This window comes from Aedes albopictus, chromosome 3, assembly GCF_035046485.1.
Source record: "Aedes albopictus strain Foshan chromosome 3, AalbF5, whole genome shotgun sequence".
Classification (NCBI taxonomy): domain Eukaryota; kingdom Metazoa; phylum Arthropoda; class Insecta; order Diptera; family Culicidae; genus Aedes; species Aedes albopictus.
The window spans coordinates 384,333,211-384,350,314 of record NC_085138.1 but is presented as its reverse complement, the minus strand read 5'-3'; the positions used below and the strand labels follow the sequence as shown (position 1 = coordinate 384,350,314).

Genomic DNA, 17,104 nt, shown 5'->3' with positions numbered 1-17,104 from the left:
AGTTTTCAAACGGAAGGTACTGCGTAATATCTCCGACGGAGTGCAGATGGAAGACGGGAGAAGGCGAATGAACCACGAACTGCATCAGCTGCTGAGAGAATCAACCATCGTCCACACCGTGAAAATCGGGAGGCTACGGTGAGCGAGTCACGCCACCAGGATGTCGGATAGCAACCCGACTAAAATGGTTCTCGAGAGTCAGCCGACCGGTAAAAGAAGACGTGGTGTGCAGTGAGCTAGGTGGCTCGATCAAGTGGAGGACGATTTGCGGACCTTCTCGTAGATTGCGGAACTGGAGACTCACAGCCATGGACCGAGTATGGAGACGACTCCTATGTACAGCAGGGGACACTCAGGCCTTAGTCTTAGTCTGACCGGTAAGGTAAGAAGGGACTCTTCTACATGCCTATTCAGCTGCACGTGCCATTTAATTGAAAGATCATTTTTCATCTCCGACGTAAACTAGGATGGTAAATCTTGTTATCTTTATCGCTGTCGTTTCTCACAGCCCACGCGCTTCCACAGTCGCAACATTTTCCCATAAATTAGGCGCAATCGATCACATCCCAGACGCAATTTGTTGCTTATTACATGTGCTTTCGCTTTTCCGTGGAAAACCGTTTCCTTTCATCATCTATCGCACACACACACACACAGAGCCCACGCACATATCCATCGTTCTCCGTTGTAGAAACCCGGAACGGCCCCAGCCTACATCCAAGGCATAAGTCCATTACGTGCTAACTGGTTTCCCGTTTGTTGGTTGCTTCCTGATCCCCCCCAGCAGCAGATTACTGATTCCAACAACATGACATTCGTGACATTGCAATTCGCCGCCGTCGTCGTCATCGTCATCCCCACGAGATGGTGAATTTCAAATTTGTAACAAGATTTTCGTCCATTTCACGTTACGTGCCATTGCGCAAAGCACGCTCAGATTTTGGGAGAATTCGAAATGTCACTTCCCGTTTGAATGGTTCGTTGGAAACATTGAACAGCAGGAACATTCCCGGGTAAAATAAAATACCTCTAGGTGCAAAGCTTATTACTGCTAACAAGCCTATTTCGGAACCACCGAAACGCCATCCGGTGGAGCTCGGGATGTATGAAATGCGAAAACCAGCACACAAGAAGCCAACACCGTCGTCGTAAGTCAAAAGTCACGGTTGGAAATCACGCCCCCACGTGGACGTGTGCCTTAGGATGACGACAGACACCGACCGCACCATATAGCTGGGAGGCAAAATTGACGCACATCATCGATGACTTTCCTTCCGTGTATCATTTCCAGGATGCTTGACGAGCTTTCCTGGAGCTTGGATGAAGGAAGCTACCACCCGACCCGGTAGGTTCTGATACCATATGACGATGCGATGGTGACACATGGATTGCAAATTTAGCACAAATTTGATGTTCCGCCTGTTCGTCAAAAGAAACATGCTGTTGGTGAGGTGATATATGTAGGGTGCATGCTGTTCGACCCCCTGAGTCCTGGCATATGGCATGTGTTTGATTTTGTGGTTTTGGGAGGATGATGTGTTGCTGATGAATTTTCCATTGAAGTCTGGTCCCATTTGACACAGACGAAGACTAAACCTAGTGTATTCAATGGAACAATAGATGTTTTCTCGATAAGTGGTTTGTGTAGGTGATTCTCGGTAAATGTATGATGTAAACACTAAGCCTTTTCATTGATGAGCTGTGTCTTCTAACTGCATTCAGTTACGAAATGGTAAAACCTATTACGCCCACTGCCAATAATTCAATGAAGTTGAAAATCTTTGCTTGTAGTTACTTAAACAACACATTCAGTTTAGCACCTTTGTGTCTGAACTTCATTTTGCACCCAATTTTAAAATAAGAAAATTACACAGCGTAACAAAAATTAAGTTTTAGTCTGTCTCAAGAGCCAACTTATGTGTCTCTGACAGATTTTGGGCCGCTGAATCCGAATCCGGGCTCAGATTTTCTCTAGCATGCATAAGGCCGGAACAAATCTCATTTTCTTCTTTTGTCACTTTACTCGTTCACTCATCAAGGGGGAGGATGATAAATAATAAGTGCATTTGATGCAAAATTACCCAAACAATTAGGCAAAATCGTCAAACTCATCGGATTTGTTAAGGAATTTTCTCGACGACTCTAATTTTACTTTAAAAAGTTTAAATTTCTTGAATAATTTATTTGTATCCCCCCTCAAAATGTCAGATTCCGACCAAAATTTTCCGAGGGGGCGGTGACATAAGAGAAAATCGAAATTTGTGTCAGCCTAATTTTGAGCTATTCCTCAATTTATAGGGCAAAATACGCGATTTTGGGCTTTTTTAACTGCAAGTCATTAAGCATTGAAATATTTTTTAAGCAATCAAAAGGTAAATTGGTCAATTAACATCTAAATTAACAACTCATGCAAAATATTTCGATTGACCAAATCTAATTTGATAGTTTTAAGCGATTTATGTTAGGCAAGATATTTCCCATACAAGCCACCCTCCAAAAGTTGCATGCAAGTTTACTAACTAACATAAAATGTTTAAATCTAACAAATTTGATTTGGGAAAACGAAATATTTTTTATAAGTCGTTAATTTAGATCTTATTTGACCAATTTTCCATTTCATTGCTTGAAAAATATATTTCCATGCTTAATGGCTTGCAGTCCAAAAAGCCCAAAATCGCGTATTTTGCCCTATAAATTGAGGTATAGCTCAAAATTGTGACGTGCTGAAGCAAATCTAGTCTAGTCTAGTCTAGTCTACACATACACAGCCATTCATTGAAAGAATCCTGGAAAATGATAGAATCGACTACTTCTACCATTTTTCTTGTCATTATTAATGCTTGCAGTACATCAAAAATGCATTACAAGCATTAAAGCGGCCAGGCCTACTGTGCAGCGTTATTGATTCTACAATAAAACAATTAAGGCGGGGACATCTCGTACCAACCGCTCAGTTTTATATAGAGATCTAACTACGTGAAAAATCGGTGGGGATGACGTTGCTAAGAAGGTTAATGTCATCCCTTAGTCCTTGGAATCCTGGGATGGAACACAGGTATTTGGTCCGTGTCCTGGCCCTTGTGCCTAGGTTTAAGCGCCTTTGCTCGCTCTCTGAAATGAAACAAAACACTGATTTCTAGGAGTTGAGATGCTGTAACGTAACAAAAACAAGTCCTCAAGAAGTTGCGAAAGAAGAGGAAAGAAAAGAAAATAATATGTAGCCTGGAACGATCTCACCAATTCGCCAGAAAACTCCGTGGAAAATCTCAAAATGCGACATCGTCGTCCAGAAAGCTTTTCACTGGTATCTTAAGTACAGTAGCGCACGGCATCACTGCTGCCATAGCAGCATGCCTTTCCCTACTCAGTTTTTCCCTTGGTTTTTCCCCCACAGGGCGTATTCGCTTTCCAAGCCAGCACAAACTAATAAAATCGAGAACACCAGCTGGACTTCTAACTCCGAAAACACTTTCACGGCTAGTTGCTATAGGTTCTCAGCGTCTGCGTAATGGATCTTTATCCTGGCCGGGAACGACTCGCGTTCTTTGCACTGGAATGCGCCACACTCGCGACTACCACTGGACCACGAACTGTGGCTTGAATCCACTCGCGGCACAAACTTTACGAACGTAAATTGCTTCACTTTACACGGCTTTCCTTAATCCTTACTAAACTTGTGAAAGATTTTCACTCGAATCACTTTCCGGATGGCGTAGCGCAATAGTTAGTTCATTTTTCACTGTTCGAATTGGAGGTAACGCGGAATCGAAAAAAAAACTTGACAGCAAATGCAAATAGCACCTACGCGCGCCTTGTGACGTGCTGAAGCAAATCTGAAGCAAAAATGACCACGTGGTTTATGGACAGCTCCTAAGGCTGAAAGCCTCGTAAATAAAGCTAATAATAATAATACACTGAAACCTCCATTTAAGTCGATGCATTGCTGATCGAAAATATTTTTTACCGTACAAACAGTGACAAAACTAAAGACTTTTATATTTTTTAACACTTCGCATGACAAAGGAGATCTGTCAAAAAATATAAAACTGTATAGTTTAGTCATTGCCTGCACGGTAAAAAATATTTTCGATCAGCCATGCATCGACTTAAATGGAGGTTTCAGTGTAATATAAGTTTGTTCTTGAGACAAAAAAATGTTGCGCTGTGTTATGGTTCTCAGGTGTTTCCTCAGGTGGAGAGCAACAGAAGTCTTCCGTACATCAAGCTTGTGGCAAGTATTGAGAATAGTATCTAGAACAAAGAAAACGCGGACGAGATAAGATCGGATGTTTCCAATGCGATGATCAACCACATCAACTATCATCGACAATCCCGTCACCTTCCGGATGAATGGATTCAACAGGATGTCATCAAGAGCCGGAAATGCCTGAAGGAAAACCAATGCTGTTATGGTAAAATCAGAGCTGGTTACTCAAGGTTTCCAAACTTCAGTGCCCTCTATAATGGTACGCCCAACGGAATGACTTCTATTTCGGGAAAACTCCTCCATGCATTAATATTAAACGAAATTTTTCTTAATTTATTTCGGAAGGCACATTATCGCTTAAATGAGGCTTGCAAGAATTCATTTTTCGAAATTTCTTGAAAATTCTACAGGATTAACTCAAGGGAAACCGCCGAAAGTTCCTTGGGGGAGTTTTTTTATGAGGATTCATCAAAAATGTTTCTGAAATTTTTATAGAAAATAGATTCACGCAGAATTTCTAAGATTAAGATTAGCGAAAATTTCTCTAAATATTAAGAATCCCTTCAAAATGCATTTCTGTTAATGGGTTTTATTGCACATTTCTCCAGCCATTCCTCCAAAGTTTGTTTCAGGAATTCCCACAGGAGTTATCCTTGGCATTTCTTCAGGAGTTTCTCAGATAAATTTCTCAAAATATTCATATTGAAACTGGTCCACGGGTTTCCTCAGAAATTTCTTCCGAAATTGCTCCTGGAATCCCTTAAGAGATTCTATAGGAAAGGCTACATAAGTTCATGCTTGTATTTCTTTAAAAATTTCCAAAGCAATTCTTCCAGAAATATAGTCATATTTTTTTTCTTCTGGTGTTTTTACAGGAATTCCTCCAAATGTTTCTTCGAAAGATGCAACTTCACGAACATATTCTTTTTACAAAGATTAAGAGATTCTTTCAGAAACTTCTATTGATCTTCAGAATTTTCCACAAACATTTTTTCGAAAATTATTGTTTGAATTTCTCCAGAGGTTCATTCAGGTATTACTCCATTCATGCAGGGATTTTCTCATGGATTTATTTGGAGTTTACTCTAGAAAATTTTCAAAACACTTTTCTGGGAGTCCTTCATGGATTTCTCCAAACGTTGCTTCAGGAATTGTTTCAGATTTTTTTTTATCAAAGGTTCTCTCAAAAATTCCTGCAAAAATTAGATTTTATCTCTAAGCATTTTTCAAGGGATTTTTCAGGAAAACATTCTATGAATACCTGCAGAGGGTTCTTCAGTTTTCGAAGATTCTTTCAAAAAACAATTAATTTTCTTTCTTCAGAGGTTCTCTAAAGTATTTCTCCAATATTTTTTTAAATGTTTCTGCAGATAATTTCTCCAGGTAGTAGTAGTACAGGAATTTTTATGTAAACATTCTCTCAGACATTGTTTAATAAATGTTTCTGAGAATTCCTTCAGAGGTACTTCTAGGCGTAAGATCCCATCAGAAATTCCTCCAAGAATCCCTCAGAAATGTGTTGCATTCCACCAGTGCTTTTGTCTGCGATTTCTGCAGACATTTTTAAAGGATTCCTTCAAAGATTCCTCTACGCATTTACCAGGAATCCCTCAGAAAGTTTCTCAAGCATTTTTATCTATGGAAATACTTTTAGTGTTCCTCCATAAGTCTCTCATGATCTATTTCTGAAAATTAAGGGATATCTTGTGGTGTTTCTTCAGGTATTCTCCTAGGTATTTTCCTAGGCATTCATCCAGAAAATGCTCAAAAGACAACTTCAGAAATTTCTCCAGGATTTTTTGTCCAGGGATTCTTAAAAATTCGGGAAATTCTTTTGAATAGACTCTGCTGGAATCTCTAATTAAAAAAAAACAATCCTAGAAGAAATGTGCAGAAATTACCAAAAGAATATTTCAGAGGGAATTCTTGGAAAAAAATTCCGAAGCTGTAGTAGAAATTTTTAAAAGAATCTGTAATAAAGTTCATGGAAGAACGTTTGCCTGGCTGCTTACGGCTTAATGAATATTTCTCAAACTTTCCGGTATTGTCAGTTTTTATAAAATATTCTCGATTCCCTCGACTTGCCCCAAAATGTACTAATTCATGCAATGGCAGGCAAAGAAAGCACTTCAATTAATAACTGTGGGAGTGCTCTAAGAACACTAAGTTGAAGAGAGGCAGGCCAAATTCCAATGCGGACGTCGAGCCATAAAGAAGAAAAAGAAAGCAGCTAAAACGCCTTTTGTTTCCACTGTCATACGTTTCTTAAAATATTTCAGCTACCCTTCCCAGAATAAGGTGAAATGTAGGTCAGTAGAACCAAAGCCATTTTAGCCATTACGACAGTAAGAATCTAAAAACTAGCGAAATGTCCAAGGTAGAACTTTTTAAGAAATCCCTTGCGGAATCCCTTCTGAAATTCTGAAGAAGTCTCTGGAGATAAAAGTATCTCCTCGAAGAAGCTTCAGAAGGAATCCCAGCACGAATTTCTTAAAAAAAAAACCCTGAAGCAATTTCTGAAGAAATCTTTAGTGGAATCCTGTAGAATTCTTAGGGTGTACTTTTGAATGAATCTCTGGAGGAATACTCGAAGCCTTCCCAGGGAAATTCTTGAAGAAATCCCAAGAGGAATTTATTGAACACTTCCTGGATAAATACCTGGAGAAACTTCTCCGGAAAACCTTGGTGAAATTCCTGGAAAAAAAAGATGAGGGGTTTATTCTATTAATAAAATTTCTGTCAGATTTTTTTAAAGTATTCTTAGATAAATCTGTGGACGAATTTCTGAAGAAAAACATCCTAAATGTCTGGAGAAATGCATACACTGAGGATACTGTTCGTATGTTGTTCATAGTTTACATCTTATAAATCAGTTACAGTAATGTTCCGATTTTATCACGCCCTCCGCGCGTCAGTCCTTCATTTTTCATTAATCTACTGTAACATTTGAGAGCAAGTGTTTCCCCTCTTCTTCAAGATGAATGTTGAAAGCTCGCTTTGCATCGTTAAAATATTGAAAATACGTGTAGATTTTGTGGAATATTTAAAAGCATTTTTGAAAAGGGGCGTGATAAAATCGGAACTATACCGTATTTTTATTTTTTTCACCATTTCATAGTTCTTGTATGCTTTTCATACATTGGAAAGCGAAATCCGTATGAAAAATCTCATAAGAAACATCGTATGAAAATCATAAGATGTGTTATGAAACACCATTGCTAAAAAACAACAAAACCTTTTATTGGCTTCTAACCACTGAAGCGTCGATGGGCGAATGAGTAAAGCACGCACTCGCTAACCGTGACGTTCCTGGTTCAATTCCAGGCTGCGATTTTTTTAATTTGTGCAAAATATTTCATAAAAATATGTGTGATATTCATAAGACATAGTTTCAGTTTTTATACGTTATCGGTATGATTTTCATACGTGAGTGTTATAAAATTTATACAGTTACAGTATGACAATAATAGCTGGCGCTGTGAATCCAAAATCATAGTTCGTAACTATGATTTTCGCAAGAAATTCTTGTGGCAAAAAGTCATAGTTTATTCGTATGATTTTCGGAGTTGCAGTATCCTCAGTGTAGATAAGCGTCTGTAAAGATCCTTAGAAAAAAACCCTTGAAATATTTCTAAAAGAGTTTCCAAGGAAATTCCTAGAAAATATTTTTTAATAAATTTCTTAAAGAATCCACGGAGAAATTCTTGGATTTATCCTTAGAGGAAATGGTGGATAAACTGCTTGGTTAATACATGGAGGAATTTATGAAGAAAATCCTGAAAGGATCTCTGTATGAACTCCTGCTTGAATCTGGAGGAAATCCTGCCTGAATCACTGAAATCTCCTGAGGCATGATTGTCTGGATCCCTGAAGCAAATTCCGGTCACATTAATGTGGGAGTTTCCAGTGGAATCCCTGGACAAATCACTGGTGGACTTGCAGAAGAAATACCTGAACGAATTTCCTGAGGAATATTTGGAAAATTTACTGTAGAATCCACTGTAAGAATTTGTAATCTGAAAGAATTTCTAAAGAAATAACCGTGGAGAATTTTAAAGGAATTCCTGATGAAATTTCCGAGAGTTTTTTTAAACGAATCTCTGGAAAAATTTCTATAGTAATTGGTGGAGTTTCAGATGAAACTTATAGAAATCTATCCCAAAAGAATTCAAAAAAAAATTATGAGGGAATATGTGTAGAAATTTGGTAAAGAATCCCTGTAGAAAATTTCTAAAAAAACACCAGAGTAGTCTATGTAAGGAACATTGATAAATTTCAATTCCTGGGGTAATTTCTGAAATATTCCAAGGATTTATTTTAGAAGAAATCCATAAAAAAATCCATGGATTTGGAATCATTGGACAGATTTATGGTGGAATCCCATATGATTTTTTTTAAGGAATATCCAGAAAAATTTCTTAAAAAATCTCTGGAAGAATCTTTGATGGAATCTTTATAAGTAATAGACATTCTGAAGGAGTCTGTGGAAGATTTTCTAAAGAAATCCTTGGAGGAATTACTAAGAATAATTCCTTGAAACATTTGATATTCTTAAAGAATCGCTGACAGACGCAAACACTTGAAGTATTTTTAGGCAAAGTACGTTTAATTAACAAAATTGAGAGATAAATTTGTGGAAAAATTACTACTGGTTTTGGTAGGATTCGAACCCACGACTTGGTATCACTAGTCCGCTGCATAAACCTTCTAAGCCACAGAACAAGTTACGATTCTGCGGAATAGTCAAACTGGATTTGTCAATTAAACGCCTAACTCTGCCCAAAAATACTTCAAGTTTCTACGTCTATTTCAGACATATTGGTATAGCCGGAAAAGGGCAATAAACTCATTGTAAATCGCTGAAAGCATGTTTAAGGAATCCGTGAATGATTTCCTGCAATAATTCTCGTGTGCTGTAACCCCCTTGAAAGCTTTTCTGGGGCATTAAAAAAATCCTGGGGGATCGCCTAATGAAAATTCCGAAGGAAGTTCTGGACGAAACTAATTCTAGACGGATGGAAGATGTTCTAAACAATTTTCAAAAGAAATCCGTGGAAAACTTGCCGAAAGGAATTCCTGAAGGATTTTCTAAAGGAATCCATGATGCAATTTTGGAAGGTATTCGAGAAAGGTTTTATGAAAAAGTTTCTAAATAAATTTCTGAAACCTTTTGAACCAGGTGTTTGCTACTTTCATTAAAAATGAAATGGCAAACTTGTGTGTCATGTCTCGAGCCTGTGTGCTGTCAACAACGCATAACCGTTGCTACACTCGTGTATGTGTTGTCGCAATTGATTTATCCATTGGAGAGCTCAACAGGAAATACATCGCGTATTGAATTTATTGAATTCATTGAAATAAATAGTTAAATTAAATCTAAATTTAAAACCTTATGTAGCGTTGACAATCAAGTAAGTAAAACTATAAAATACCAAACAAAACAAGTTAAATTAATCATGCAATGTGCTCTTGCAGCCTACAATATAAAACTTAACCAAAAACTACTTGCTACGAGAGGAATCTGTGAGAAGAGATGAACTGAGATTTTGTAAGTAAATACTATTGTTAATGCCCTAAATTGTAACTCTATTAAAAAAATACATTGCAGTTAAAGTTGCCCCGGTACTACAACTCTGTGGTCCTGCTTCTAAAGAAATCAGTCCAAACAGTGCGGTTTATTTACCGCAAGATGAACCATCTCCTACGGATGCTTTCAAACAAGTCGTTTCGCTAATTGTAGGCACTGATGCAAACGCTCACCATATCATCTATGTAGGGTAGGTCAGACATTTACTTGAGAGACTCCAGTTTGATGGAGTCCTTAAGTAGTACAGATCTTGGATTACGTAACATAGGCAACCGCCCAACTTTCATGGTATCTGTCAGAGAGGAAGTGTTAGACATTAAGCTTTGCTCTAGCAGAATTAGTCACTAGCTGACCAACTGGCATGTGTCGGATGAAGAATCTTTTACTGACCATCGCTACATCTTTTTTGAACATTTGAATATGACTTCGAAAATTTGCGTTTCAGGAATCCCCGGCCAACCAACTGGGATCTCTTTACTGATGTGGTTGCAGCCAAATTTCATGGATACTCACCATTCAATGACACCAAGTGATTTAGAAGATGCCGTTGATACTACAACGACCTTCATCATGAGAGCTTTTGAAGAAGCTTGCCCTCTACGGTTTGTGAAGACCACAAGAGGAACCCGTTGGTGGAACTCTAATCTGGCGACGCTCAGGAAACAATGTAGAAAGAGTTGGAACAGACGATGTTCGGCTGGATTGGAGGCTCTCAGGTCGGCTCGCAAGGCCTACAGGAAAGCTCACCGGTCTGCTGAACGATCCGGCTGGTAAAACCTTTGAACAATTATTTCCAGTCTGAGTGAAGCCAGTCGGTTAAATAAAATCCTTGCAAAATCTAAGGATTTCCGAGTGAACGAACTTCGTTTGCCAAATGGCGATCTTACTTCCTCTGATGAGGAAGTTCTGGAATGCATATTCAGCACACACTTCCCTGGATGTGTGGAAATTACATCTTCGGATGAACCTGATGTATTTTCTTGTAGTTACGATTCCGTGGCCTCGGCTCGGAGTATAGTTACTATAGAATCGATTGAGTGGGCACTTAATAGCTTTGCTCCTTTTAAATCTCCTGGGGCAGATGGGATTTATCCTATTTTGCTTCAGAAGGGATTTGATCATTTCAAACATGTTTTGAAAGACCTGTACTTGTTTGCGGTTTTACTACAGGGTATATTCCCAAATCTTGGCGAGATATCATTGTAAAGTTTATTCCGGAAGTGGGTCGCGCGTCGTTTGAAAAAGCAAAGAGTTTTAGACCTATTAGGTTGGCCTCTTTTCTTCTTTTCTTCTGAAATGTTTAGAACGAATTGTGGATCATCACATCCGTGATGTTCATCTGACCAACGTGCCTCTTCATGTGAACCAACATGCTTACCAATCTGGAAAATATATTGTGTCTCTTTTACACAAGGTTTTTTACGATATCGAGATTCGTTAGAAAGCAATCCTGCTTGGGTGTTTTCTTAGATATCGAGGGTGCCTTTGACAACGTGCCTTTCTATGCCATATTGGAAGCAGCATGGGGTCATGGTATATCTCCAATGTTTTCCAATTGGATTCACCTAATGCTCAAAAACCGACATCTCTTCTCGACATTGCGTCAAGTGGCGATTAGGAAATTGAGTGTTTGTGGATGCCCCCAAGGGGGAGTCTTATCACCACTTCTGTGGAATCTCGTAGCAGATACGCTGTTGGGGCAACTCAACAATAGCGGTTTTCCTACTTATGTTTTTGCCGATGACTACCAAACATTGTTAGTCGGTATGTGCATCAGCACCCTTTTTGACCCGATGCAAAACGCTCTTCAGTTTAGTTGAGGGTTGGTGTCGCCAATATGGCCTTTCGGTAAATCCGAGTAAAACATCTATTGTTCTTTTCATGGAAAAGCGAAACCGTAATAGCGTTCGACCTTTGCGCTCTTTAATTCTGAAAACAATGTGACTGAACAGGTAAAGTACGTTGGAGTTGTTGGGTACGCTACATCGAAGCCCGTCGAACTCCATATTCCCCATTGTACCCAGTGCTGATTTGCCACACCCGGTACATATTGGGAGGACCGTAAACTAGACTAGGAATGCACACTACTACAAAGAATCAAAAACGACAATAGAAAAATGAAACCACATTTGTTCGGCAATGAATTTTTTGATTGTGAAATCAATTATTGAAATTAAGTGATGTTGATCCCCTGAATTCGAATACTGAACATAGAATTCCGCATGACAAATTGCTAGTTCAAAGTTATATTATCTAATGAAAGCGTCCCATGAAGAAGTCCAAATTTTATTAGATTTGTTTTTGGTGCCAAACGAATGCCTCACATCTGTAAGTTAAACTCTCCCAAAAGTAATTCGATCGAGTCGTGCTCTCCATAAACGGCGATCTACGAGCAAGGTTTTTAGGCCGATTCTTCGATAACTTGCGTGCATAGTGGATGATATACCAGTATAGCTAAATAATTACTGTTGAGTGGTAGCGTACACTAAAGTAAGATACTATTAATTCAAAATTTAAACAAACTCTAATACTGTTATATTCACCAGGAATTTTGTAACTTTTTCCACCAATAAATTTTACGAAATTAACCAAACCCTACCGCCCAACAGGAGTCATTCTTGATTCCAAGCTTTCCTGGACACCTCATATTGAATTCAGAATCAAGAAAGCTTGTATGGTCTTCGGATAATGCCGGCGAACCTTCGGTACAACTTGGGGTCTAAAACCCAAGTATATGAAATGGATTTACATAACTGTTGTTCAGCCAATATTGGCTTATGGATGTCTTGGCCATTTTAATTGTGATGTCTGAAGCGTTCTCTTCGAGTCCCACAAAATTCTCTTGGACGTTGCCCCACGCCACATTCATCTCAAACAAGAAGCACTTTCTTGCACTTACCGCCTATCGGTACTCGGTTTAGAGGAAACTCCTGTGAACCGCAGTTCAACACACACCTCGTTGTTTCCACTTTTGGTGAATTGGGACAAAGTTGTCCTTGCTACAAGTGATCTTACAATTGCTTGTAATTTTCCATGTAGGACATTTTCCATGAAATTTCCTTTCCGAGATGAATGGACATCTGGTTATCTGGAGAGAAGTATTTCAGACGGCATCCTTTGGCATCCTGATGGCTCCTTTCTCGAAGGTCGAGCTGGTGCTGGTATCTACTCTCTTGAGCTAAGGCTGCATCAGTCTTATTCACTTGGTAGACACTGCACCGTTTTTCAGGCGGAAATCTTTGCTCTTATGAGCGGAGTGCAATCATCACTTCAGCAGCACGTAATGGGCAAAGCAATATACTTCTGTTCAGATAGCCAGCAATTAAAGCACTTGCTAAGGCTAACTCTAGGTCGAAGATAGTTATCGCTTGTCGAACTCAAATCGAGGAGCTAAATTCAGCAAACGTTCACCTTGTATGGGTACCTGGCCATTCTTCCATCGCTGGCCCTGAGCCAGCTATTCTGATATCGAAGTGTTAGGTAAAACTTCAGATTAACACCTGGGCTGCCTTTCAACAGAGACAATACTGGAATATTTTGGAGTCATGTCGTCAAACCAAATTGTATTGTTCTGAGCCATCTCCAAGGGTGACGAAGTATCTTTCAAACATGTCAAAGCAGAATTGCAGCATGCTGGTCAAAGCATTGACTGACCACTGCCGACTCAGCTATCACATGGCGAATATTCAGCAGCTGATTCATTTGTATGTGATAGCTGTGAATCCGATTATGGAACTTCGTATCATTTGATATGTAACTGTCCAGTTTTTGTGCAACTGCGTTTCCGAGTACTCGGAAAACACTTATCAAGTGAAACTGGCTTCAGAATTCTGAATCTTCAAGATGTTCTGTTGTTCTTGACCCACTATGGTAAAGAGCTCCCTTTACGCTTTATGTGCTATTACAGTACCCTTTTCATTGTGCTGTTTGATCCCGTTGTAATATGTTTATGCGTTAGTACCCTCTCCCAAGATGACGAACCCATTCTCCTACCTGTCCTTTCCAGACTTTGTCTCAGAGAATGAAAGGCAATTTATTAAATCAGTAACAAACAAAATGATCTATGGAATACTTCGCTTAACAATATCTACATCATATATTTCAGTGGAATCCACTCCCTTAGAAAAATTCGATTATCTTGAATCGGTTTAACAACTTTTCGTTTTTTTTCTCATCGCAGCCTCTAAACCCACAACCAAGAATTCTTCGACCTTCACAATTACCTACCTTTCAGCGAGGAAAAAAAAAGCAGTTCCCACGGTTTTGTTGTTTTCCTTTCCGCAAGCTAGGCGCCCTTTTTTCCATCGAGTCACGTAAACGGCGGTGTCTGCAGTGCACAATTCCACTCAATCTTCATGGCTGCTGAAAAGACCTAATTTAATCTTCACTCCGCTCTTTCTTCTATTCTTCGTTTTTCTTCCGCTCACTTTTCACCTGTTTTTTTTCTCTCAACTAAACAGGGGATGATTCTACAATTTCACTGTTCTTCTTGAGCTCGCTCACTACCGCCAAGTAGGACAACAACGGCGGGTGGCGATGACGATGACACTTCACCAGAAGGGAAAGAAAACCCTTCCTGCTAGGTATTCCGTTTGAATAATGGATCTGGAGTCGGAGTGCACTCGGGTTTTTGCTTGCTACTACCTGCTGTTTCATTCACCCAGGCTGATGGTTGGCCTCGTTTCGATTCGGTTGAATCTTTTTGATGTTAGGCCGGCTGAATGGTTCACTTTTGTTGCGAAAATAAATCCGGAGAAAAGTGCCACCATCAAACGCGGCGAACTGATGGTTGATTTCCCAGTGGGTGGTGGCTTTCCGTGAAGGGCGGGGGTCACGGAAAATCTTTCTTCTTCTCGACGACGACGACGACGTTGGATGATATCTGTTAATTTGGGTCTCTGTTGTTGACACCAGCCTCAAACACACGCGATTCCCTGCTGGGATCCAATCTCCGTGGACGACAAGTTTACTTTTCTTGCGAGCTGTGCAGGTACGTAGCTACTACAAATGGACCACTTCGGGTGGCGTCAACGAGGTGGAAAGAAGGGAAAACAATAATAAAATTTATTTCTGCCCATTCAACATCACGCCTGAGAGCCGCTGCTGTGGACCATCGATACGCCTTTGGACCGAGTTACACCGAGTTTCGAACTTTTTGGCAAGAATACGGCAGCTCTACAACTCGAGCGAAGCACACACATTCGCAGTATCCTAGCATCGATTTTCCCTTTTCGCACAACTTTCTACGTTTTCTTACTTGTCGTTGAAGCTACCGGACCGACTTGGCTCGATTTCGCACGGCCAGCGAGGGTGGGCGGATTCCGCACTCCGAATAGCACTATTTCTCGATAGGCATTTCTGCAAACGAAGCCTTTCCCCATAAAAGGCGCGTCTTCTTCATACACAAACACAACTCTTTTCCCCGTTTCGCTTGCTTTTATCACTCAGTGCCAGCGAGAACTTTTCCTACCATCATCGATTACACTGCTTCTTGTACGCGTACGTACCGCCGTCCTTCATCCGGCCCATCCCCGTAACGACAAGCCAAGACACTGAAGTTGCTTCCAGTCGCGTCGTTGAACATCGTTGTACAAGCTCGGTGGCAGCCCCGTAACCAATAACCGTACATCCCCATTTCCCTCGGATATGTTTGAATAATTAAGTAACGATACCGAATGGCCTTACTCGTCCGGACCCCACCCAAACCACAACCGAACCCCCTTCGAAATCCGGAACCGAGGGCAGATCTTGGCTAACGCCTTCTCTCAACTCCGCACAAAGCAGTAATCATCCGACAAATAATCACTTTTCTTCTTCTCTTTGGCTCCAAAACACCGTTGAACGGGATGTCCGATCAACAACACAACCCCGCTTCACAAAAAGTTCCCGGATCCCCATCCACCACCAATCCCCAACATGTGTATGTTCAATGAAATCGATCAACGAACGAACGACGTCCGGACCGAACGAACGAAGAACAAGACACAGAAATCGCGCGCGCGTTCGAATCGACCTTCCAACACAGTTCCCGGCAGTTAACTGCTACGCGTCCAGATTGTCCCGAGCCCGTCACGTTACTGACGGGCGGACCAGCAGCGGCGTGCGATTTCCACCGGTTATTTGTCCACGGCAACGAAGACTAAGACGACGACCGTCTTCGGTTTCGGACCCGCCGCTGCCACCAAGCAGCTGATGCGTCGCGAATGTTTAGAGTACTCCACGCCGGAGAACTTCGGTTCCCCGGTTCGGGTTGGGGTGTTGTTTCGGTCAGTTATCCAGCAGTCGAGCAGCTTTCGAATTTTGGTTGATGGGGAGGAAGTGCGCATGTGCGACCTCGGTCCGACGAGAGAGAAGCTTCGAAAGTTGTTTTGATTGGGTGAACTTCGGATGAACGGACTCAAACGTAGTACCAAGCGTCTCCACCGAAGTCAGCTGCCCATGCCCGACCCATCGGAATGAAGGAAGTCCGCAGAACGCATATCAAGATAACAGACACCACCCATGACATCGGAGCTCCCCGCATCCATGCGGAAGGAAGGGGAGCTGATGTTGATACAAGTGGACGTTTTTCCACGCCAGGTTCCTCCTGGCGCTGGCGCTGGCTGGCTGCTGACAGTCGTAAGGATGCAAAGCAAACAGTCGGCGGGAAGGTCAGATAACTTTACTTCTCGGTAGGTAAAGTGATGCAGATCGTATGTGGCGGTCGTCCTCGACGTCACCCTAAAGGTAAGGTAGATAGTGGGAGAAAAGTTGAGGGATGTGTGTAGCTTTAGGACTGCAGCCAGTCAGTGGCTTTCATGCTAAACGGAATCATTTGGGTGTTGTTTTGGGATCAGTTGTTTGGTTTCTCGAACGGTTACGGTTAATTGAGAATAAACATAATTTAGTTAATTGTTACAGTAATGCAGTGTAGGACTCAAGAACTTGTTATATCTTCACTGCATTTACGAGGACAGAGTTCTTAGTCAAATTTAATGACCTTCACGAATATAGGGTACTAATTGCACGCCGTTGTTTCTAAGGTAAAATCTCTGACGTTTCGTGATTTTGTTGTGTACAATAAGGTTCTAGGGAACTTTTTATAGTCCAAATGGGGTTAGCGTGCGTAGAATATCGTAGATTTATGACTAGCTGGAAGCTCCTGCTGGAGTTCCACAGGAATTCCATCCGTGGTTTCTCCACAAACTTTTTTATAGGACTCGTGCCGGAGTTTTTTTCCGGGACTCTCGGGGAATTTCTAATGAAATTCTTCTTATTTTTTAGGATTCCTTTGGATTCCAAGAATTTCATCTGTAGATTCCAAATAACAG

General features: G+C 40.7%; 1 protein-coding gene across 1 annotated transcript in view; it reads right to left on the bottom strand.

The window, feature by feature from the left end:
* LOC109399616 (uncharacterized) overlaps positions 1-15,894 on the bottom strand; it is a 578,312-nt gene extending 562,418 nt beyond the window's left edge. Inside the window, exon 1 of the mRNA XM_062855872.1 lies at positions 14,022-15,894. The gene's annotated coding sequence lies outside the window, so the exon portion shown is untranslated. The remainder of the gene's footprint in view (positions 1-14,021) is intronic.
* Positions 15,895-17,104: the final 1,210 nt, after the last annotated feature.